Source organism: Hemiscyllium ocellatum, chromosome 6, assembly GCF_020745735.1.
Source record: "Hemiscyllium ocellatum isolate sHemOce1 chromosome 6, sHemOce1.pat.X.cur, whole genome shotgun sequence".
NCBI lineage: Eukaryota > Metazoa > Chordata > Chondrichthyes > Orectolobiformes > Hemiscylliidae > Hemiscyllium > Hemiscyllium ocellatum.
Genome location: NC_083406.1, coordinates 83,654,232 through 83,679,671, shown reverse-complemented (window position 1 = coordinate 83,679,671; position 25,440 = coordinate 83,654,232). Strand labels below are relative to the sequence as shown.

Genomic DNA, 25,440 nt, shown 5'->3' with positions numbered 1-25,440 from the left:
CACAGCGCCAAAGACCCGGGTTCAATTCCCACCTCAGGCGATTGACTGTGTGGAGTTTGCACGTTCTCCCCGTGTCTGCGTGGGTTTCCTCCGGGTGCTCCGGTTTCCTCCCACAGTCCAAAGATGTGCGGGTCAGGTGAATTGGCCATGCTAAATTGCCCGTAGTGTTAGGTAAGAGGTAAATGTAGGGGTATGTGTGGGTTGCGCTTCGGTGGGTCGGTGTGGACTTGTTGGGCCGAAGGGCCTGTTTCCACACTGTAAGTAATCTAATCTAATCTAATCTAATTCTTCATAAGTTCAGGCAGCATCCTGGTAAATCTGCTCTGCACCCCCTCTAAAGCTTTCACATCCTTACTATAATGAGGAGACCAGAACTGAACACAATATTCCACGCGTCGTCTAACCAGGGCTCTATAAAGCTGCAGCATAGCCTCGCGGCTCTTAAACTCAATCCCCATGTGAATGAAAGCCAACACACCATACGCCTTCTTAACAACCCTATCAATTTGGGTGGCAACTTTCAGGGATCTATGGACATGGACCCCAAGATCCCTTTGTTCCTCCACACTGCCAAGAATCCTGCCTTTAACCCTGTATTCTGCATTCAAATTCAACCATCTAAAGTGACTCACTTCATACTTTTCCAGGTTGAACTCCATCTGCCACTTATCAGCCCAGTTCTGCATCCTGTCAATGTCCTGTTGCAGCCCTCCACATGATCTACCACTCCACTAACCTTCGTGTCATCTGCAAACTTACTGACCCACCCTTCACTTTCTCATCCAAGTCATTTATAAAAATTATGAAGAGCAGAGATCCCAGTACTGATCCTTGCAGAACCAAGCTACAGGCTGAATGCTTATCATTGCCATCACCCTCTCTGTCTTCTATAGACCAGCCAATTCTGTATCCAGATAGCCAGATTTTCCTGTATCCCATGCCTCTTTACTTACTGAATGAGCCTACCATGGGGAGCCTTATCAAATGCCTTGCTAAAATCCACATATACCGCATCCACTGCTCTACCTTCATCAATGTGTTTTGTCATATCCTCAGAGAATTCAATAAGGTTTGTGAGGCATGACTTGCCCCTCACACAGCCAAGCTGACTATCTGATCAAACTATGGTTTTCCAAGTAATCATAAATCCTGTCCTTCAGAATCCTCGACAATACTTTGCGCACCATAGATGTAAGACTGACTGGTCTGTAATTCCCAGGATTATCCCTATACCCTTTCTTGAACAAGGGAATAACATTTGCCACCTTCCAATCATCTGGCATACTCCAGTGACAGTGACAACACAAGTATTATTGCCAAAGATGCAGTAATCTCTTCCCTTGCTCCCTGTAGTAGCCCAGGCTACATCCTGTCTGGCCGAGGGGATTTATCTATTCTTGTGATTTTCAAAATTTTCAGCACATCCTCCTTCTTAATATCAACCTGTTGAGCATTTCAGTCTGCTTCACGCTCAAGGTGCCTCTCAGTAGTGAATAGGGAACCAAAGTATTCATTCAGGACCTCCCCTACCTCTCCTGATGCCAGGTGCAAGTTCCCACCACTATTCCTGATCAGCCCTACCCTCACTCTGGCCATCCTCTTGTTCCTCACGTAAGTGTAGAATGCCTTAGGGTTTTCCTTAATCCTACCTGCTAAAGCTTTTTCATGCCCCCTTCTAGCTCTCCTAAGTCCATTCTTCAGTTCCTTCCTGGCTGCCTTATAACTCTCCAGAGCTCTGTCTGATCCTTGCCTCCTCAACCTTAAGAAAGCTTCCTTCTTCCTCTTGACGAGATGTCCCACATCCCTTGTCACCCAAGGTTCTATCAACCTACCATCCCTTCCTTGCCTCAGTGGAACAAACTTGTCCAGCACTATCAGCAAGTGCCTCTGAAACAACATCCACATTTCTGTCGAGTGTTTCCCTGAGAACATCTGTTCCCAAAATAGGTGGCCCAGTTCTTGCCTAATAGCACTGTAATCCACCCCCCCCCCCCCAATTAAATACTTTCCCATACCGTCTGCTCCTGTCCCTCTCCATGAATATAGTAAAGGTCAGGGTGTTGTAATCACTATCATCGAAAGGATCTCCCACCGAGAGATCTGATACTTGGCATGGTTCATCGCCAAACGCAAAATCCAATATGACCGCCCTCCAGTCTGCCTGTTTGCATATTGAGTCAGTAACCTTTCCTGGACACACCTACCAAAAAATGCTTCATCCAAACTATTTGAACCAAGGAGGTTCCAATCAATATTAGGGAAGTTGAAGTCACCCATGACAACAACCCTGTTATTTCTGCACCTCTCCAAAACCTGCCTCCCAATCTGCTCCTCTGTGTCTCTATTGATATTGGGTGATCTGTAGAACATTCCCAACAAAATGATTGTTCCTTTCCTGCTTCTGACTTCCACCCACACTGACTCTGTAGACAAATGCTCCTCAGAGACCTCCCTTTCTGCGGCTGTGATACTATACCTGATTAGCAATGCCACTCCCCCACATCTTTTACCTCCCTCCCTATTCCTTTTGAAACATCAAAACCCTGGAACATCCAATGACCATTCCTGCCCCTGTGATATCCAAGTCTGTGTAATGGCCACAAAATCATAGTTCCAAGTACTTATCCTTGCTCTGAGTGTGTCACCCTTATTCCTGATCTTCTTGTATGAAAATAGACACACTTTAACCTATCACACTGACTGCACCTTTGGCCTATCAAGTGCCTATCCCGCCACACAGACTCTCTGCCTGCTGTATCTGGCTGTTCACTACCTATCCCATCATCTGATGCATAGCTCTGGTTCCCAGCCCCCTGCTTATCTAGTTTAAACCCTCCCAAAGAGTTGTAGCAAACCTCCCACCCAGGATATTGGTGCCCCTCCACTTCAGGTGCAACCCATCCTCCTTGTACAGGTCCCAACTTCCCACCTTTGGACAAACAGTTTGTAATGGACAATTAAGAACGTTCTCCTATTATTTCAGAATCCAACAGTTTTAATGGTGCCTGGCAGGTTGAAATTCTGCAAACTAAAGAACCACGGATGCTGGAAATCAAAAACAAGAACAGACCCTTCTGAAGAAGGATGACTGGACCCGCAGCGCTAACTCTGCTTTCGCTCCATAGATGCTGCCAGACTTGCAGAGATTTTTCAGCAATTTCTGTTGTTGTTGAAATCCTGCAATCCTGATATTTTTACTTCAATGCAACAAATCAGTGTCTTTGAACAAAGTGATCACTCTGTCTTAACCAGCTAGTGTTAATGAAACATAACACTAATTAATTTTTTAGACCAGCATTCATTTACACTGACAACGAGGTAACATGCTTAGATAAGCTTTGGTTCGGTTTTACAAAACACAGTGGCATATGTTTGGATAACAAAGGTTAGCAATAGCACATGGACAAGCCTCCCATGGCCCGGAAATCATTTCCATAAAATTATTCTACAACTTCAGGACAATGCAAAAGAATTCACACCTAATAGACTGCCTATTGAGTTGTGATCACTGCTGATGTGTGACAGCGTGGTTCAGGATTGACAGGATGTCAATGTTTCAAAGAAGATAAACTTAACTGGTGCAATAAAAACATATTTTAATTTTGAGTTTGCGACTTCTGAATTATCAGAGTTTATACTTTGATTATGAGGAAGAAACATTGCGTATATCTCCCTTAAACATTCAGACAATGGGCCCTGGGACAAATCCTGAGGTCTGAGGGAAACAGTGTTCATTAACTGTCTTTACGGAGGGCAGCTTTGAAAGGCCTGTGCCACCAACGTGAATCTAACCAGAGGAACAACAGTGGCATGAGGGTCACTGGAGCCTCAGAATTTTATACTTCAGGCTAATTCCAAGGTACCACATTAAAGATAAACAACGTGCCATTTCACAGTGCGCAGATACATCAAGACCTTACTGAGGCATTCTTCACTAAGCAAATAAGTTCATCTCCCTGGAGGTCTAACACTAGGTTTTGAGGACCTTGGAATTAATCATATTGCAGGATTCCCCAAAGTTCAGGGTCTGAAACTCCACTGTTTTTGCTAAGCAGTCACAAAACTGCACAAAAAGAAGTAGTTCATTTTCTGCAGCTGGCATTATATCTTGCAGGATTTAAGGTCCTGTTGACAACAAAATGATGCTGCAGGAGCCGTGTCTTGCTTTAGGATGCAAACCTAGTGATAAATGTAGTGTCTGCTACAACTGAGGATGAATGCAAATTGAAGCACAAACAATCAAGTTCTTTCTCTTCCTCTGCCACTATCAATTGCTCATTCTTGTTTAATGTATCGCCTGCTGACCTTTCTCAAATTAATTATATCCTCTTGGGTAAATAAAGCTGTGTTAATAATTTAAAATGGAGTTAATGATGCATGGTTTTGGATTCATGGACACCACTGATTCTTCAAGATTCCCCACAGTAAAATTGGATGGAATGTGGGCTACAAGACCTACTTCCAAACATAGCTTACAATTAATTGCGCATTATTCTGAAGTTCCAGAGTATAAGTAGGTGAAAGTGAGTAGAACAGCAGAAAAATGGTAAAATTAATCGTCAGCAGCAGAGAGGCCTCTAGCTTTGCCTGAGGATGTTGAGAATAGCCAGTTAAAATGATCTGCTGATCTAAAATAATTGGTTCTCCTCTCATTCAAACTTTCTCTCTCTTGTCATGCTCTCTCTAATCCTGAAAGAAGAGTAGTGTTGAAAGGTTGAAAGTTTTTGTGTGAGTATATGAATACATTGTATTTGTCATGCAGTTTGTGGGATCATAATCCAAATGGTAATGGAGCAAGTGATGTAAATGGAACTTGTTATGCATTGGCATGGGCAGATGTATGAGGAATGGGAAATGCTTATTTAGAGGAACTCACTGTTCCGCCTCTGTTGTGGATGAGCAGAGTGAAAGCAACCATATGCATCATGCATATTTTGTCATTCACAAATAATGAACTCAGACTCCTCGTACACATGCAAATGTCCATAGTCTACTAAGTTTTATTCCTCATCTAACTTCATAATCCTTTAGCCATATGATGCAGTCTGTGCAACAATTTATATCTGTTTAAAAATGCATTGTTGTTCTTCAAAACAGGAGATTCTCTGATGTACTCAGAGTCATAGAGTTATTCAACACAGAAACAGACCCTTTGGTCCAACCAGTCCCCTCCGATCATGTTCCCAAACTAAACTAGTCCCATCTGCCTACAATTGCTCATATCCCTCCAACCCTTTCCTATTCAATAATCTGTCCAAATGCCTTTGAAACATTGTAACTGTACTTGTATTTACCATTTTCTCCGGATTGCATATACAGCTCGAAACAAGTATGCAGAACTAAAGGTGTTTTGCATCAATGCTCATTTAGGATGGTAATTTGACTTTGGCACAAATTTTCACAAAGCTTAAAAGGCTCTATGCTTTGGCTAAAAACCCCTGGAGCCCTGATTCTGCAACTATGACTCCCATATCCACATATTTTTGCTGTGGATTAGGATATTGGGAGCAAGAGATGTTTCACACAATTGCATTTCATAGAGTCAGCAGCTGCCTTCAACCAGGAACTCTTTTTGTTACAAACACAGAGAAACCTGGAGAAACTCAGCAGATCTCTCAGCATTTATGTAAAGAGAAACAGAGTTAACATTGTGTGTCCAATATGACCGATTTTCAGAACCGGAGCTATTTTTTGATTAGTTTAGATTCCCTACAGTATGGAAACAGGCCCTTCGACTCAACATGTCCACACGGACCCTCCGAAGAGTAATCCACTCAGACTCATTCTGGATTATCCTCTCACTCTGCCGAGGACATGGAGATCCTGGGCCTCCATCACCGCCGCTCCCTCAACACCTGACGCCTGGAGGAAGAACTCATCTTCCACCTCGGAACACTTCAACCCCAGGACATCAATGTGGACTTCAACAGTTTCCTCATGTCTCCTTCCCCCACCTCACCCCAGTTCCAAACTTCCAGCTCAGCACTGTCCCCATGACTTGTCCTACCTGCCTATCTTCTTTTTCACCTATCTGCTCGGCCCTCCTCCCCAACCTATCACCTTTATCCCCTCCCCCACTCACCTATTGTACTCTATGCTACTTTCTCCCCATCCCCACCCTCCTCTCATTTAACTCTCTCCTGATGAAGGGCTTTTGCCCAAAACGTCGATTTTACTGCTCCTTGCATGCTGCCTGAACTGCTGTGCTTTTCCAGCACCTCTAATCCAGAATCTGGTTTCCAGCATCTGCAGTCATTGGTTTTACTGAGACTCATTCCCCTACATTTACCCCAACTAACGTCCCTAACACTATGGGCAATTTAACATGGCCAATTTACCTGACCTGCACATCTTTGGATTGTGGGAGGAAATCGGAGCACCCGGAGGAAACCCACGCAGACATGGGGAGAATGCGCAAACTCCATACAGACAGTAGCTCAAGATGGGAATTGCACCCAGGTCCCTGGCACTATGAGGCAGCAGTGCTAATCACTGAACCACCATGTCACCCTCTAAAGACAATGAGCAACCCTGACACTGCAAGCATTGCTCAGTTGCAAACCTGAGCACTATGCCTGGTCAGTGTGCGGATTGAACCCACGACCTTGGCATTATTAACACCAAGCTCTAATTATCTGATCCAACCAACCTATTAGGATGGTTACTAGGATTTTCAAAATACAACTCAATCTATTTATGGAGTGGAGGAAAGCACCTAAATCTTCCCAAGTGTTCCTTAAAAAGGTTGCTTATGCTTTAGGGGAAATCCCAGCACGCTTATGAAATTGGGAAGAGCAGAGATTAATCTGTGCAAAAAGTGGATAAGGACTGTCAAACTGTCAAATCATTTAAAACCACTGCTCTTGAAAGTTTGAAACAGTAAATGACTGGAAGTCATTGCCTGGAATTTCTATGCATGTTTGTTGACAGGATCTTAAGGGCTACCATGATAAATTAGCATTGATTGACTATTTGCACAACCTTTCATTAATGAAGTTGAAGAGACAAAAGTTCACAATTTGCTTGACAGCTCCAGGTTTCTGTAAAGGAATTAACTGTCTTTGGGAATAACACAGTTTTTTTTGGTTTTTATTAGATACTAAGTATGCGAAGGAATTTAAATGTATTGGATCGACTTTTATTTTGTTAATTTGGAGAGATTTCCAATCAGTCAGGTTTGGGGAGTTAGGAATTTTCTTCACTCTGTGCACCCTCCTTGGCAGCGAAGAGTTCAGACCTGAAGGCAGCTGGAGCCAGCCTAGCTCCATGGGGGTCAATGTGAAGTCTAGATTTTAACGTGTGCCTTATAAGACTGACCAGTTCCCTTCTTTTAAAGTTTGATGTAAGGTTTTCAGGAAACAATGGTGAAGGACCAAGTAGTGCACATCCTCAATTAGGATAGGAGGCAATGGTAAGTAGGGTTGGTGGAGTTTGAGTCTCCAGTCACAGTAGTTTTAACCCCAGTAAGGGAAGGGTTCAGACCCTGGGAGCGTGAACTAATCCTGGGTTGGGTCTTATCTGTGACTCCAGGTAGATATGGTTCACTAATGCTTCCCCAAAGGTGATCCGAACCCTAACCCCTGAGGGGATTCTGATTCCATGGTGAATCCAGTCCTGGGATGGGATGGCTATAATATTAGGCCTAGGGGAAGGGAATGGAGGAGGAATTGAGTCTGATTGTAGAGTGGTTTTGTATGTGTGAATGAGGATGGAGATTCAGGGCTGTGGGGTGTTGTGAGAAATGCCTGCAGATTGCACTTGCTTGTGTCATTCTTTGGATAGATTTGCTTCTACCAACCCTGTTTGTAACCCATGGATCACTACTGTTATCTGGTGATGGATTAAACACTGACAACTCTACAGCAGAAGAAGTATGCAGTTGTGTATCAAGAAGTAGTTTATATAATGGCAAGATAACAGGTTAGATGCATTTCATACTGGTTAACTGCATTAATATTAACATCAAGAGACTGTGTTACATAACGGATAGTACCTAGGAGCAGAATCTTCCCTGCCCTGAACAATAGTAAGAATGGCAAGAAAGTTGAGAAAATTACAATAAAGTTGGGAAAATCACATGGGATAGCCAATGAGGACCTTCTTGGTGTGAAGAACAAAACATCCCATTTCCTAACCAAGTGTTGAACAGCGAGACAAGGTTCTTGCAAGTAAGCAGCGAGAGACTTCTTTGCAATTGCTAACATACATTGTCATCATTGTTACCGAAACTCACTTCATCAATACGCAATTTCCCATTCTACTACCAGAGACGAACAAATTAGAGCATACTCCATGGGCAGTGACTGCACACACCTCCCCATCCACAGACGTTGGCTACCAGACTCATCACACCACCATAGAACATCTCTGATCTACTTACAGTGTAGTCCTGCTGTTCAATACTACACTTCCAAGCTCACCGGCACTATTCATTAGAACACTGCTGCCAGGATTTACAGCTGCTTCTCAAGACTCCTTGCTCACTTACTTTGTACCTACTTCAATGATTACAGCATCCAAGTCTTAGCTTGGCTTTTAGTGAATTGCCACTCAGCTTGCGCTTAAAGGCACACAGTACTTCAGTCTGCTTAGAACAGACATAAAGACAGGCAGGTTGTCATGGTTGTCAGCAAATTTATTGGTGCTCAAAAGGCAAGCAGTCAGTTTCTGTTCTGAGAGACAAGTGTAGCTTCTGTTTTCATTGCGGCTTCTGTTCTTTTGTTCGATTTGTTGTTGCTGTACAGAAGTAAACGCTGTGAAGCATTTGAAGGCTTTCCAATATCTGATGGTTTCACTGAACAATGACCATCAGATTGTCATTGTTCAGTGCTGGGCTACACTGGGCAACAGGGATAGAGAAACAAGAACAGAAATTTGTGTAGAGGCTCAGCAGGAATGTCAGCATCTCAAGAGAAAACAGAGTTAGTGTTTCAAATCCAGTGACCCTTCTTCAGAATTAGCAGTAGCTAGAAAAAGGTGGTTGAAGACAAGGGGTGGAAGATGGAATGAGTTGATAGGTGGAAATGGAGCCCAGACACAGAGAATGATGGTTAGGCAGACAAAAGTTTGATGATAGCAATTCAGGGAGAAAGCTCTTTGGATGCTGCCCGACCTGCTGTGCTTTTCCAGCACCACACCCTCGACTTTAATCTCCAGCATCTGCAGTGCTCACTTTCCAGGAGAAAGGAGAGCTGATAATGGGGACCATATGTAGGTGCGAATGTGTTGGCTGTGCTGGAAACAGTCCATGTCATGACAAGGCCTGAAGTGTGCGGGTGGGTCAGGGACATACAGGAAGGTGTTAATGTTCTAAAATTGTTGAACTCGATATTGGCTCCTGAAGGCTACGGTGTCCCCAAGTGGAAAATGAGGTGTTGTTCTTCCAGTGTGCACTGAGCTTCGCTGGAGCACTGCAGCAAGCCTAAGACAGAGAAGTTGGCCAGGGATTCAGTGGTGTGTTGAAGGAGCAGGCAACTGGAAATTATGGGTCATTTTTACAGACAGAATGTAGGTATTCCACAAAGCAATCACTCAGTTTGCATTTTGTCTCCCCAGTGTAGAAGAAACCACGTTATGAGCAGAGAATACAGGAGAGTAGATTGAGTGAAGTGCAAGTAAATCATTGCTTCACCTGTAAGGTGTGTCTGGGGCCTTGGATACTGAGGACAGAGGTGTGTTACATCTTCTGGGTGGGTGTGGGGATAGAGCAGGAGTGGACCTGGGTGTCTCAGTGGGTATGGTTCCTGAAAAATGCTGGACGAAATTGAGGACTGCAGATGCTGGAGATTAGAGTCGAGAGCGTAGTGCTGGAAAAGCTCAGTGAGTCAGGCAGCATCCAAGAAGAGGAAAATCGAAGTTTTGGGCAACTGGAAGTGGCAGAAATGGGGGCTAATGATCCTCTGGATGTGGATGCTGGTGTGATGGTAAGTGAGGACTGGGGGATCCTGTCAGTAATGTGGGAGGGAAGAGAACGTCTGACGGCAGAAGTGCTGGAGATGGGTTGGACATGGCTAAGGGCCCCATCAGCTACTGAGCTGGGGAATCCTAAGTTAAGGAAAAGAGTAGCACTCGTTTAGTCAGGATTGTGGGATGGGATGTGGCTAAGTGTGTGGTTTTATTCTTCAGAGAAGTGTTGGCTTGTAGTTGTACTGCCACTATGTGCAAATAGAGACAAAAAAACTGCAGATGCTCAATCCAAAGCGGGTCAGCAGGAGGCTGGAAGAACACAGCAAGCCAAGCAACAACAGGAGGTGGAGAAGTCAACATTTGGGTATAACCCTTCTTCAGGACTCGGGGCCTGGAGAAGGGTGACACCCGAAACATCGACTTTTTAATCTCCTGATGCTGCCTGGCTTGCTGTGTTCTTCCAGCCTCCTGCTGGTCTACTATGCACATGGAGGGCAAACCTGACAGTCAGCACTTGACCAGATATATGGTTGGCATTCAAAGATGTCGCTGGTGCCAGGGATCTGAAGATCCCGCCAGTGTGAAGAACTTTCACATATGACCAGTGGGAGGAAAGGATAAGCAAGAAATCTGGTGCATAAGTAATGAGGTGCGTTTGGAAAGATTGTGTGAGAAGCCATGCAGAGAGAAGCCCTTCATGAAGCAGACCGAAAATAAGACTTAGCCGGTTCCTTCGGATTCAGCCTTAGGTCTGTGTGACATAATTACAGACTGTGGAACTGACTATCAACTCAAAATGAACCAACTAGCTTAGAATTGATTAGATGCTCCCAGAAACAATCACTTTTCTGTCAGTGGGTGGAGATATTCAAGAGCTTCTGAATCGACCCTGTCGGGTTAAACTGCTCCTGTAACTTCACTAGTCAAGCTTTCCTTTATCGGCCAGAGTATTGAGTACAGGAGTTGGGAGGTCATGTTGCAGCTGTACATGACTTTGGTTCGGCCATTGTTGGAAGATTGCGTGCAATTCTGGTTTCCTTCCTATCAGAAAGATGTTGTGAAACTTGAAAGGATTCAGAAAAAACTTACAAGGATGTTGCCAGGGTTGGAGGATTTGAGCTATAGGGAGAGGCTGAACAGGCTGGGGCTGTTTTCCCTGGAGCGTTGGAGGTTGAAGGGTAACCTTATAGAGGTTTATAAAATTATGAGGGGTACGAATAGGATAAATAGACAAAGTCTTTTCCCTGGGGTGGGGGGATCCAGAACTAGAGGGCATAGGTTCAGGGTAAGAGGGGAAAAATATAAAACAGACTTAAGGGGCAACTTTTTTACGCAGAAGGTGATACATATATGGAATGAGCTGCCAGAGGAAGTGGTGGAGGCTGGTACAATTGCAACATTCAAGAGACATTTGGATGGGTATATGAATAGGAAAGGTTTGGAGGGATATGGGCTGGTGCTGGCAAGTGGGACTAGATTGGTTTGGGATATCTGGTCGGCACGGACAGGTTGGACCGAAGGGTCTGGTTCCGTGCTATACATCACTATGACTATGACTCTAAGTCCAGTTTCCCTCTTCCATAACAGTGTAAAGCAAAACTGTACAGATAGATTAAAGGAAATGGTTTTAGAATAAAAGACTCAAGAAGATCATAAAAACTGGATAAATCCTGAGACACAATTGTTAGGGAAGTGGGGAGTAAAGGTGGAGGAAGATTACAATGGCCAGCAACAGCACAATACTAACTCCAACCCTTCTGTCATCTAGGTGAGTGCTAACCGTTTGCTGACAACTCCAGCGTTATCCTTAAAGACAGCCATTTGGTTGTTGCGCATCTGCAAACACTGAAGAAATTAACTGAAAATGGAATGTTTATGTTTCAGTGAATCAGGGACTAAGTTTGGGAATTGAACCTCAACAACTTCTTGATTTGCATAAACAGCCCGATGCAGAGGCATTGACGGGTGCTGGACACTCTAACTAATATGGCATAGAGAATCCCGACAGCGCAAAAAGAAGCCATTTGGCCCATCAAGTCTGCACTTACCCTCCAAACAGCATCCACTCAAACACAGCCCCTGACTCTGTTCCCATAATCCTGCATTTACCATGGCTAATCCACCAAACCCACACATCCCTGAACCCAGTGCTAGAAACAGGATGCAAATTTAGAAGGGACATGAGGTGCAGCTTTTTCACACAAACAGTTCGTATATGGAACGAATTGCCAGAGGAAATTTAGATGCAGGTACAATTACAACATTTGAAAAATATTTGGACAGGTACATGAACAGGAAAGGTAGAGGGATGTGTGTCAAATGCAGGCAATTTGGGTTAGTTTAGCTTGGGAAACTTGGTCAGTGTGGACAAGTTGGTCCAAATGGTCTGTTTCTGTGCTGTATGACTCTCTGACCATGGGAGGAAAACAAAACATTAAGCAGATACTCACAGAGAATGTGAAAACTCCACATAGCCAATCACCCCAGTGTGGAATTGAACCCAGGTTTCAGGCATTATGAGGAACCAGTGCTAACCACTGTGCCACCCCGAATATTTTGAGCCATGGACTGAACATTCACCAACCAAATGCCTCCTTGTGCACTTTAGCACCCAAATGAATTTCTAGTCTTCTATATTAAACATAAATTCTTGCCAAAACATCATCAACATTTCCTGATATTTCAATACTAGAAAATGGGAAAAAAACTCAGTGTCAAACCCATTTGGTCCTTACAATGTGGCCATTATGTAATGGCAGTGATCCTTATGGCTTAACAGAATCCTACAATTTGCTGACTAGGTTGGTACAAGAAGAGTGGCCACTGAGGTATTATATTAAATAGTCGCAACCACCATGGGTCACCACATTCTGAGGAAGGAAGAGAAATATAAGTGACAACTTGAAGCTAAAGCTCAAAATAGAATGCAGATGGAGCAGGTCTGGTGAAAAGCCAAGACTTAGATTGAAATTTAATGGGGTCCAGCAATGGACCTTGACAAGTTTAATAGGACTGGTGTAAAGCATCAGAATTTATAGCAGTCGAGACGAAAGAAACAATGCATGGCTGATCAGCAAGAACAAACCAATCAAGAGTTGCCAGTAAGTGAGTAGAAACCAATAACTGTGGTGTAGCTATCTAATTAAGACATATTGATGTGAGTTCTTTCTGAGTTCCTGAAGGCACCAGGTCACCGGTTCATTGGTCTGTCTTAAAGTTCTCAACACATTAATGTTCTATAAATTGTTTTTCACGAAGTGAAACAACTTCAGAAAATGCTCACTTTAATTCTTGGCTTCACATTGATGCATATAGTTAAAGTGGTCATATCATCAAGTTTAGCTCTGCTTTGACTTTCTGATGTCACATTATTTTCACTGTCTTAACTGAGAACTCTGCAAGAAATGTGACGAATAGTGAAGCTATAATGATTGGAATGTGGTTATGAGTTCCCAGATTGGGGCTGTTAATGCAGTCAAATCTGGGAGCCCTGGCTGACAGATATAAACAAGAGTGTCAGAGTTTCTGACAGCTGACTCTGAGGAAGCTGGACCTGTGTCAAGTGCTATGTACGTTTAAATAAAGGGTGACTTGGTGATGGAAGATTGGCCCCATGGAGTTATTTCAGTGGTGCCGAGTGAAAAAAAATACACTCCTGAAGAAACCCTTTTGCAAAAGTCATCTTTGAGTTGGAATAAGTATCATGCAATTATTTGGAAAGATTGACTCATTCAATCCTGCTGTTGAAGACTAGGCCCAGGATATGGAAAAAACTGAGTTTTTTTCAGGCAATTTACATTGGAGCAGATGAAAAGCAATGCGTAATTATCCTGCCATTTTTAGGCTATTAGGGACATAACATTCCCTGAGGCACCAGATACTAAAACCTTTCAAGAGTTGACAGATTTAGTTAATGAATATTATGACCCCAGGCCTCCTCGAATTCTCAGATGCTATCTGATTTACTCAGCAGTTTGAGAACCAGGGGAATCCATGTTGGGATTTCTGACAAGATAAAGACAGAGGCATGTGACTTTGGTTTCACCCTTAACGTGAGGCTGAGAGATCACTTGGTATGTGGGACTAATGATATGACCATGCAAAAGCGCCTACTGTCTGAAGCTCAACAGGACTTCAAAAAGCATTACAACTGGCTTTATCATTAGAAAATGCAGCAAAAGGAGCATATGATTTATAGGGTATGCCAATTGAAGTGAATATCCTCGCCAGGCCAACAGAGCTTGAGGGACACCATTTTGAGTGAAAGAAATTGCATAGCCTCACTCAGGACATACCCTGAACAGAAGGTCTCTCCATCAACCCACAGCTAAACCCCAAAATGAAGTCAAGTCTCAGCCAAACCGTTCACATTTTCTTCAGGATCCAGACTGGCAAGCCATTGTAATTGCTGACTACATGCGGACTTGAGACAGCAAATGTCTCCCACTAGGCCTGAATTGAGTAAGAAAACACGTAGGCTGGTATCCAGAAGGTTGTATACACTGGAAAGGTCAATCTACATCTGACTTAGAACAGCTAAATTGCTCAGCAACATCCAAATCAGAATTAACCAATATAAACATCTCGAAAAATGGTCACTTTGTTCTAATGGAGGTTGATACCAGCGTGGGTGTATCAGCAATTGCAGAACCAATTGTTAACAAATTTGTTCCGGATTCCAACCCTTTGTGTAAGACCTCAGCCAGAGTGAGAATCTATACTGGGGAACCTCTACAGATGAAGAGTACAACTTTGGTTGCACTCTTGTGTGAGTAACAGCTGGTTCATTATCACCGATTGTTGTAAAAGATTCGGGCCCAAGCCTCATGGTGATATTAGCTGGGCACGATTCACCTCGATTGGATCAACATTTTTCGATTAGAAAAGGACTGCCTGAGAAAAATCCTAATTAAATATCTAAATATTTTTCAGGAGGGTCTAGGGACTACCAAAAGAACCAAGACCACCTTGCCTGTTGACCAAGGAACAATTCCCCAATTCTGCAAGGCCTGCCCTGTGCCATTTGCCTTACGGGCACTGCTGACAATATCAGACTGTGAACGCAAAAAGATCCAATCATGGCACAACGATAATAGCCGTTGGTGATGGGGGAAACAAAAGGGCCTTCACAACCAGAAATGAAACCTTTCTGCATCTAGCTAGACTAGATTACAGGAGGAAGGCACTTTCTTATGAGGAGCAAGAGTGATTGTCCTGAGCAAAGGTTACAACCGGATACTGGCTGAACTCCACCAGGGTCATCCAGGGGTGTTCAAAATAGAGCTGTTGGTGAGAAGGTACAGAATGTGACCAGAGTTGGATGTAGACGTAGTTGCAATGGTAGGGCAGTGCCCAGAGTGCCAACAAGGACAACAATTACTCCCAACAGCTCCCCCACAATCACAAGAATGGCCAGGTAAACCCTGGACTCAGTTATGCATTGTCTATGCGGACCCTTTCAAGGGCTCAACACTCTTAGTCATTGTGGGCACCCATTCAAAATGGTTGGACGTTAATTCGTCCAACATGGGGATGATGATAGAAAAGCTGCAAGCATCCTTCGCAATACACAGGCTTCTGAAAGTGTTGGTGACAAACAACAGGCCATCATTTACCAGCAGGGAATTCCAGTATTTCCTAAAGTGAAATGGTATACAGCAGAAAAGGACAGCTCCACGCCATCCATCATCCAATCGTCTGGTGGAAACAGCAGTCCAAACTTTGACAGCAAGCTTAAAGCAACAGCCTACAGCTTCACTCCCATTTCCATTTGATTATTGGACCACTCCTCATGCAACTATAGGGGCAGCTCCAGCAGAGTTGCTAATGGGGAGAAAACTCCACACCTGGTTAAATCTGATTTCTCTGGACCTGGGGTGGAGGGTGAAATGGCATCAGAAATGCCAATAAGAGACTTTTACGTGAGAAAGACAGTTTCCCTCTGGGAATGAAATTTGGTGCTGTAATGGAGGGAATGTCCCTGCATGGATAAGAGGCATGGTTGACATGAGGTAACTTCCTGTGAAGTACAAAGTTCTGGTAGATGAGGCCATCCTGAACAAGCACGCAGATCACATGAAAGCTGCAAACTTGAAAACAGGGCAGGAGCAGAACCACCCCAGCCCCTCAGAACATCCAGCAAGGCTGTTACAATCCGTATGTTCTCCCGCTCCGCCTAACATCGAAGAAACCTCAGAGTTTGGGATGGACACACCAGATGTCGCAGTCTCAACTGCCTTTATTGCCTGAAGAAGAGAACAAATTTCTTCCGAGATGCTCTGGAGGCAACAAATGGGCTATGGTCCCGTACATGCCGCCCATATCTGAGGCTGAGTCAGAGGAACTGGACCTGGTGTGAAAATGCCCCAGGAGAGGCTACAGGAAAACGAACAGGTCTACATTCCCAGACTGACAGGGGGACGGATGTAGTGATGGTAAGGAGGTCAGCCAGGTGGACCTCACAGAATATGTGTTCCCTGATTGGGGCTGTCAAGCTGGCATAATCAGGGAAACCTGGCTGACAGATAGAAACAGGAGTGTCAGAGGTTCTGTTCATTCTGAGAGCCGGCTCTGACAAAGCCCTCCTGAAGAAGGGCTTATGTCCGAAACGTCGAATCTCCTGTTCCTTGGATGCTGCCTGACCTGCTGCGCTTTTCCAGCAACACATTTTCAGCTCTGACAAAGCTGGACCAATGCCAATTATATTCACAGATAAATAAAGGGTGAACTAGTGACAGGGTACCTGCCTATGTGGAGTCATTTCATTGGCCGTACCTTATCCATCAGAAACAGTACAAATCCAACCTTTGTCAACTGGCTTGAAAATAAGCCTGGAATAAGCACAGTGTAAAAAGAATATCTGCTGTCTGTGTCAAAAGGATTCTTTAAATTTATCAGTGAAAACATCTTTTGGAGAGATTTGTGTGAAATATGTAATGTGGTGGTAACATAATCCTCTGTTTTGAAAGTGATTTCTTGATTCAAATACTGCAGGTGATCAATATCCACCTCAACAAAGCTTTCAAGGAAGTTAGAAACACCGTCCCAGGTTGCTAAAATGGCCAGGCAAGCTGATGTAGCAATGCTGCAGAATGGAACAGCTTGAAGGCCCAAGAACAATTCCCATCAAAATGTGTTCTCAGCCTCTACTTGGATTGGCAGGACAGAGCCAATAGAAATCAAATGTTTTCCTCCAAGGAAGAAAACCTGCTCCCCACAGCCTGCAGGAAAATCCCCAATGGCGAACCACCAGATCTCAAAAAATTCTCAAAGAACTGAGTGACTCTCACACTGGCCTCAGATATTCCACAAGGTCAGTAAATAGGATAGGGACCAACAGGTGCAATCTTAGGGTGACTGAGGAGTTTTGACACCATTAAAGTTTAATAAAAATTCCATATGGATCTGTGTTTTCTCCTGATGGTTGCTATTCAAGCTGTTATTTGTTTTGTGCATCTTACTGAATGTGTCTCACCACTAAATGATCCTGTATGTTTCCAGCAGCCAGTGCATTGAGAAACTGGTTGGCAAATTTGAGGCAACAACTTTTCACATTCATTTCTCCATGACATGAAGAAGGGGGAGGTAGGACTAAAAATGATAAAATAAATGGGATAGGGCAATTTTTAAAAAAGAAGTCCACATTAATATTGTACTGGCAGGTCCAATTTCCTAATTTTTATTTTAAATTTTAGCGAGTTTTGCGAAGATTTGTAGCTCAGGTTGAGGTTCTGGATGTAGGTTTGCTCACTGAGCTGGAAGGTTTATTTCCAGACGTTTCATCACCCTACTAAGTAATATCTTCAGTGGGCTTCCAAGCGAAGTACTGCTGCTAATTCCTACTTCCAATTTATATGTTTGGGTTTCTTTGGGTTGGTGATGTCATTTCCTGTGGTGATGTCATTTCCTGTTCTTTATCTCAGGTGGTGGTAGATGGGGTCTAACTCGATGTGTTTGTCGATAGAGTTCTGGTTGGAATGCCATGCTTCTAGGATTTCTCGTGCATGTCTCTGTTTGGCTTGTCCTAGGATGGATGTGTTATCCCAGTTGAAGTGGTGTCCTTCCTTATCTATATGTAAGGATACTTGTGAGAGAGGGTTGTGTCATTTTGTGGCTAGTTGATGTTCATGTATCCTGCTGGCTAATTTTAAGTTTCATCCAGTAAGGAATTTAAAAAGAATCCTCAGCCTGCTATTATCCCACTTGTACTTTCTGGAAATGTGGATAATTTTAAAGTTCATTAACGTTTTTCATTTAGGCAAGCTGTTATTAGGGTAAGTTTGAATTGCAGCTAAATGACAAAGCAAAACATTTAGCATCCTTGTTCAAGATTCAAAAGTCAGAAAGTCAATTAATCACATATGTTAATGAGATTTTATTTTGGCAAAGGTTTATTAAAGAATTTTACATGGTTTTCAGAGGCCATAAACCAGCATGTAACTACACTTTATTCAAGAGTTTAACTGCACAGTAACTACATTTTAACTGTGTGATTTCACAGTTGAAACAATATTATTAACATGCTAAACAGCAATGGCTAGATGAGTTTATACATTTGGCCTGAACGCCATGAAGATTTAGTTGTTAAATATGGTAACTTGTTATGTAAGCATTTTAAAAATGCTTTCACCGTGAGCTATTTATAGGAGCAGGAAGAGGCCATTTAGCCATCACATCCATTCCATCATTCAGTGAGTCATCAACTGCCAAGTGACTCCATGAACCTGCCTTTGCCCCTTGTGCCCTAATAACTTAGGACAATAAAAATCTATCGATTGCAGATTTGAAAACTACAACTCACCTCACATTAGTTGCTGTTTGTGGAAGAGATTTTGAAAGTTCTCCCAGGCTTTGTGTGTAATAGTGCTTTATAATTGCATTTCTGAAAGGCTGTTTTAATCTTTAGACCATGGGCTTGATTGGATGCTCCTCTGTCAGCATGTCTGCAGGCAATGAGAGGGCTTTTAGAATCCAGGCCTTCCTGCTAGCTGCCTGCCCCCGACTTGGATGAAACTTTATAGTGAGTGGTGGAGGGTTTAGGTGCCCTGCATATGTTTGGGCTCTGATTGCTGTTTTCCTGGCAACAGAAGGGCACCACCACATCTAGAAAGCCTGACTGTTTTAGCCGCATGAGTTGCTATCAGGAATGGGAGGTGGGGGTCGGGGGGTGGGGGGGGGGGGCGTTGGGAGGTGCTGGCAGGGATTTTGTGAATCCCCTCTGCTGATTGGAAGCACCCTCACTGAGGATCGCACATCCTCCTTTATCCTCCCTTGCCCTCCCAAGCCTACTTTCCAACTCCCTCATCAGCTCCCCTGCCAGCCTAGCCCTAGTGAAACCATCCACACTTACCTTGGTGTGCAGCATCAGTGACAGTCTCTTGATGTCTGTCTATATTCTCAAAAGTAGTCCCTCCCCCTGCCTGCTGTAGCAGGGACTACGGAGTGTCTGGCCATCCAAATGGCAGGCAGCTGCCTGAGGCGGGACCTCCTGTCCTTAAGGTGCAAAATACCTCATCTCCAGGATATTAATAGTCCATTGGCCATTAATGTCAGTGAGCTGTTCTTTCCCTGGTTGAGCTCCTCACTGACTTATTAGCCATGTGAGTGAAGATGATGCTGTCCCATAAAATCCAGCCCCATAAATCTTAGTCCCAGACTGCCCAGCCACAGGAAACAGTTTTGCTGTATCTAGCTCCCCGAATACCTTGGTGTTCTTGACATTTACTGATAGTTTCCTATTTCTTCGACCCTGTAGAGCAGATCAACACTTCACAGAAGGAGGTACATTCTGTTTTTGCCAAAAAGGAAAGAAGCCAGTGAAGTATGTCCACATGATGATGGTGAACTGGAATACTCCAGTAGTTTGTTGCAGAATGTGATTTAAATGAATCTAACCTTGCTTTTCTTTGCTTGAAAATGATTCAAATGAGCAGAGCATTCAAATTGGGTGACACTGAATTGAAAGCAGTTGACTGTGCTTAAAGTTTGACCAAGAGTTAAACTCATCTCAATCCTGAGCTTCTGTTCATTCTTGATGAACCCAACAGCAACTGCATTGCACACAGGGAGACTGTGCTCCTTGAATGAGCTGAAATAGCTTAGGCTGAAGTTGAAAGAAAGCTGGGTTCTGTCAGTAAACTTAATGTTCACATGCCAGGAATACTGCAGTTCCTCCTGTAACTTTAATGGAAGTTCAGCAAAGCCTCTGATAGGTCTGTTAGTAGATTTATGATAATCTACCAACGAAGATGCATTAACCATTCAAGAGAACTCGTGACAAAATTCTATCAGATCATGCTGAACATCAAAAGCGAACAGAATGCTGAATCAAACAGCCTAAGGGTCTGCATTACCAGGTTCCATTCTGACAAGTAACTGATGGAGCTTGGGTTTTGCAGGTTGAAAGCAAGTGTGTGAGATGTGATCTTATATAAGTATACCGACAAATCTAAAAGCTGGAAAAGATCATGCGAATATAACCTTGCAGACTCCAAGAGTAAAGCAAGATGAGCTCAAAGTAGTGAGTTCACATGATGAGATCAATCATAGGAAAAAATAAATTAACATACAGATAGACTTCAGTATAGACTGGGTAGCAGAGGCATGCGCCACAGAATCATGGAATGATCCATTTAAGAAAAGGTCAATTGGGTGCTGTAGTGGCTGAATGGCTTTCATCCATAAATGGCTTTGTGATCTTTTCAAAACTCAGTGAAGACCATGTTTAGCAAAATTTTGGTTAAACTTTAAGTGAATTACTGAACAGAAAGCTGGCACACAGGTACAGCAGGTAATCAGGAAGGTGAATAAAGTGCTGGCCCTTATTTCAAGGAGAGTTTAATTTCAATTGAAGTATAAGGATAGGGAAATCTTACCGCAAGTATGTCAGGTTCCGGTGAGACCACATCTGTAATACCGTGAGCAGTTTTGGTCGCCTTATCTAAGAAAATATATTGTTCCATTGGATGTTTCCTGATATGGAGGAATTGTCTTGTGAGCAAAAGCTAAACAAGTTGGACTTTACTCACTGGGGTTCAGGAGAATGAGAGGTGATCTGATTGAAACATACAGGATTCTGAAGAGGTTTGAGAGGGTCAATACTGAGAGGACGTTTCTCCTCATGGGAGAACCTAGGACCAGAAGGCACAGTCTCAGAGTTAAGGGGAACTAATTTAAGACTGAGATGAGGAGAAATGTCTTCTCTCAGAGGGTTGTGAGTCTTTGGCACAAGAGCTGCGGGGCAGAGTCTTTGTGTATCTTAGAGGCTACGATAGATAGATTCTTGATCAATAGGGGAATCCAGGTTTATGGGGAAAGGGCAGGAATTTGGATATGATTCAAGATCCTATGAATGGTGGAGCAGGATCAAGGGGCTAAATGGCCCACTGCTGTTCCTACCTCTTATGGTCTTGCTTGTAATTATCAGTACATTCAGAGAATCCTGGAGAAGGATTATCCTTCTCAAATTCAGGGGACTGTACCACTGCTATCAATTGTCAATGTTCTGGGCCTGAATTCCCATTAGGGCTAAAAGGTGACCCTACGCGACATCCTGCCATTGGCTGACTAAAGAGGCTGATCCCTCTTTCAAATTCTGCCAGCCCAGTCTGATTAGGGCTCACTAGGGCTTGTCACTGCTTGCAGTGCTATAACTGAGACTGCGTCTGGAGAGGAAGAGAATGCCAGGATGGTGTGGCACCCTGAAAGAAAGGTACGTCTAGCTGAGGAGAATGTTGGTGGGGCACTGGCAGTACCGTTCCTGTGGGTGACCCTTCCATTTTTGCATGGAGCACTGCAAAGGAGTGACCACCCCCTACCATGAACCAACTTGGAGACAGCTAGTATTTACCTAACAATCTTTACATGTGGTCCTCTGATGCAATAAGACCTCCCAATGCAAATAAAATACCAGGGGGCTGTTGGAGTAGCCTTTACTTGGCCATTTAAGTGACTGAATTAGCCCCTAGTGAGTAGTTAAACTAACAATATGGCATGGCAACAGTGGGCATACCAACCAGTGTTTTCCCAACCATGTTGTCAGTCTTCTACTTTCCATTAATCACCAATGGGCTTGAGGTGGCATGGGTTAAAGGCAAATCAATCTTCCTTAGTGTTTCTTAATGCACAGCTTTGAGAGGAAGGCAAAACACATAAACAATGTAAAAATGAAACGACTTTTCCTTCTGATGAATTTTTTTACCTCATTCCCTTTTCTGAGTAAAAATTGAATTAAATAATAGATCGCCACTGGAAAGCTGACAGCCAAACATCAGGGACACTACAAAGACATCTAATTGTGATGAGTGTGAGAAGAAGCTGAGACTACTCACCTTCTTTGATCTTCTTCAAAATGAGTCTATCAACGTGGTGGGCATTTTCTACCTTCTTCTTAATCAGCAGAAAGATTAAACGTCCTCAGTATTCCAATCCTACATAAATGAATAACTTGTTTAAAATACTAACATTTTGCAGCAAAGACATAAAGAGTGCAAACATAAAACCATAGAACTATTAAAATGATACACCACAGAAGGGGCTAATCAGCCCACCTTCTCCATGCAGACCCAAACACCATCAGATGCCCTTTCTAATCCCATCTTCCTGCACTCAGCCCACAACCCTGCAGCTCAAAGCACTTATGGTGCAGATCCACATTCTTTTCAAAAGAGATTAAGGTCTCTGTCTTCACCACCAACTCAGGCAGTGAGTTCCAGACACCCACCACCCTCTGTGTAAAAAGGATATTCCTCACATCCTCTCCAACCCTTCTGCAACTTCACTTAAATCTATGCCCTTGGTTTTTGAACTCTCATACAAGGTAAACTGGTTCCCTACCTCTCTCCTTCATAATTTTGTATACCTCAATCATGTCACTCCCCCAGCCTTCTCTGTTCCAAGGAAAACAACTCCAATCTCTTCTCGGAGCTGCAATTCTCCAGCCCTGGAAACATGCTAGTAAAATGTCTCTGCTGTTTCGCAAAAGCGATTACATCCTTCCTGCACACAATAATCCAGTTCTGGCCCCACCAGTGCCATATACAGTTTCATCATCATATCTCTACTCATGTATTCCATACCTCTGCCAATAAAAGACAACATTCCATATGCCTCCTTTACTACCTGCACTGCTACATTTAGGGACCTGTGCACTTGCATGCCAAGATCTGCCATCTGCCCAACTACTTTTGCCCAACATTGCCAAAGACAAGCCCGACATTTTTTTTTAAACAATGATTCCTCTCTAATTCTCAGAGCAATTCAAGGGAAAAGCATGCCTGTTAAAATGGGTTTATCCTCTGGGCGGGACTTAAAATGAAAATCTGAAGCAAGTTTCAACTCAAAAAATAACTCAGCATTCTCTTTCAGATACTGACTAACCTGATGTACATCTCAGTTTGTTTTTTACTTCAAAAGGAATGCTGGAATATGTGAGTGCATCCAGTCACTGTTGGATAATTTAATGTTTCTCCTATGCCAAAGCCATTAATTCGGAATGTCAGATCAGCTCCAAAGGGAGCTAAACCCAAGGGATACACTTCAATGTTAAATCTCCCCTGCGCTCAATTACAATTGATTTCCAGTCATTACTTCTTAACTCAGCTTAAAATAACAATAAGGAGAAATCATCTTTCACACATTAGTACTTTCCATTTGAAGAAAACAAATACATAAAAATACAAACAGCTGGGATCAGATTTTCCAAGATTTGGAAATTTAGAACCAGGTGTGGACTGGTCTTTAAAACTGAGGTCCAGATGATCATCTCAGGATCCAATGCCTCCCTGAAAGATTTTGGGAATTGTAGCTGCCGCCAATTATCAGCACCTAAAGGAACATGCTAAGGGTCCTTTGCATGGTTGTCAGGTTTACCACATGGCCCAGGTAAATGCCTTACATCTTTCTTTTGAGCCAGTTAGTTTCAGTATGAGCACCACTCCTACCAGCCTTGTTTACAATCAATTTTCATCATGGTCAACCTTAAGAAGCTGCCCATTCTAACCAGCCAGGCATCAGCATCTCCCCAACATGGCAGCTGCCTGCCTCTGTAAGAATGGCACAACTTGAGTGAAGACTCGGAACTGATCCATCCGTTTCCTATGTTGAATATCCACTCCCTGATTTCAGACTGAATATAGTGTTAGCTATAATTTAATGATTGTAATCCAATTTGATACAAGAGTGGGAAGAAAGATATCAAGTTATCAAGCAATAACAAGCTTTATCCCAAAAATGTTTTGCAACCATTTTGTTTGGAAACTGTATCTCAACTCTGAACAACTTGGGTGGGAGTATTTGTTATTGCCACACTGAATAACTATTTACTGATCTCCAATTTGAACAATCAAAATTCTGATGAAGAAAGAAGAGATTACATAACGAACCTGCAGAATACGTTCTTGATTCATGTTACCTGAACTTTGTATATAGAAAAGGCAATCATCAATGAAAGTTCAATTAAGGTTGACCAACATGTTTGGCTTAAGACAAAGCTGCTTCAAATTAATCAAGGTCTATTTTGTGAAACAGGAAGACATTCCACAAAGTGATAATGTAGAAATACAAAGAGTGAATAAGACATCTTTGCAAAGCTGAAGTGTTAATAATTTATTTCATTTTAATAATAAAATGAAATTAAACTAATTAAGTAGTATAGATGTTGGGGAGAGCACTTAACAAAGCAGCACAATCGGAGATACTGACATAGAGAAATAATACAATCTTGAAATAATAAATGTGAGCAAAATACAATCTTAACAGACTCCCTGATACTTTCCATTCTTGAAATCACTTTGTTTCTAGACACATTACAGGTTCTTATAATGTTCCTCTGCTTTTTATAATGTAAGCATTAATCTTTCAATTTAAGTAATTTAATGTTTCCCTTAAAATAGAGGACACTGAATGTCATGAGAACATGTTAAATGTTTGTAAGTTAATATTGTCAACAGTGATTTCTTCTTTAGTCTTCTAATTGATGCCTTTTTTGTGCTTTTCTATTTCAATCTCTCCTAACTGAATCAAATTTGTCTTACTTATTCTACTGAGTTACCTACTCTTCTAAATATGCTGTATTAATAGTGTTTCTCAGGTATTATTCTTTAGAGAATTCATACACTTTTCATCCAGAAGGGGGTGGCCCAAGCATGAAACTGACCTAATGTCATTAATTTGAGGCCTGAGCCATTTAACTCCCGGGCCCCATTCATGTCTCACAGGATAGGTGTCTCTCTGAAAGAGATGCAAACATATAGCTGGTCAGCAAATGAAAGTTAAAGATTAGGTTATAGAGTTTGACCTGACAAATACCTGTAAAAATTCACTTTACAAAATTTCAATTGACCAAGTCTCAGCAGTTCTTGGGGGCTAGATTTCATTTTATACAACCTTTCCTGATGCCTCAATGACACAGCCTAGCTTTAAGGTTCTGTTCTTTTATCCTGGAATTGTCAGTGGAGGAAATACTTCCTGCTTATCTCCCCGATCAAACTTCTGAATCATTTTCTACATCATAATATCTCCCCTTTATCTTCGATA

The 25,440-nt window shown here is 42.8% G+C and overlaps 1 protein-coding gene across 3 annotated transcripts in view; it reads right to left on the bottom strand.

Moving 5' to 3' along the window:
- The window catches only part of sgcg (sarcoglycan, gamma), a 644,218-nt gene that overhangs the window by 542,712 nt on the left and 76,066 nt on the right, over nt 1–25,440 (bottom strand). For all 3 annotated transcript variants that reach the window (XM_060826731.1, XM_060826730.1, XM_060826734.1), the window contains exon 2: nt 22,236–22,334. The gene's annotated coding sequence lies outside the window, so the exon portion shown is untranslated. The remainder of the gene's footprint in view (nt 1–22,235; nt 22,335–25,440) is intronic.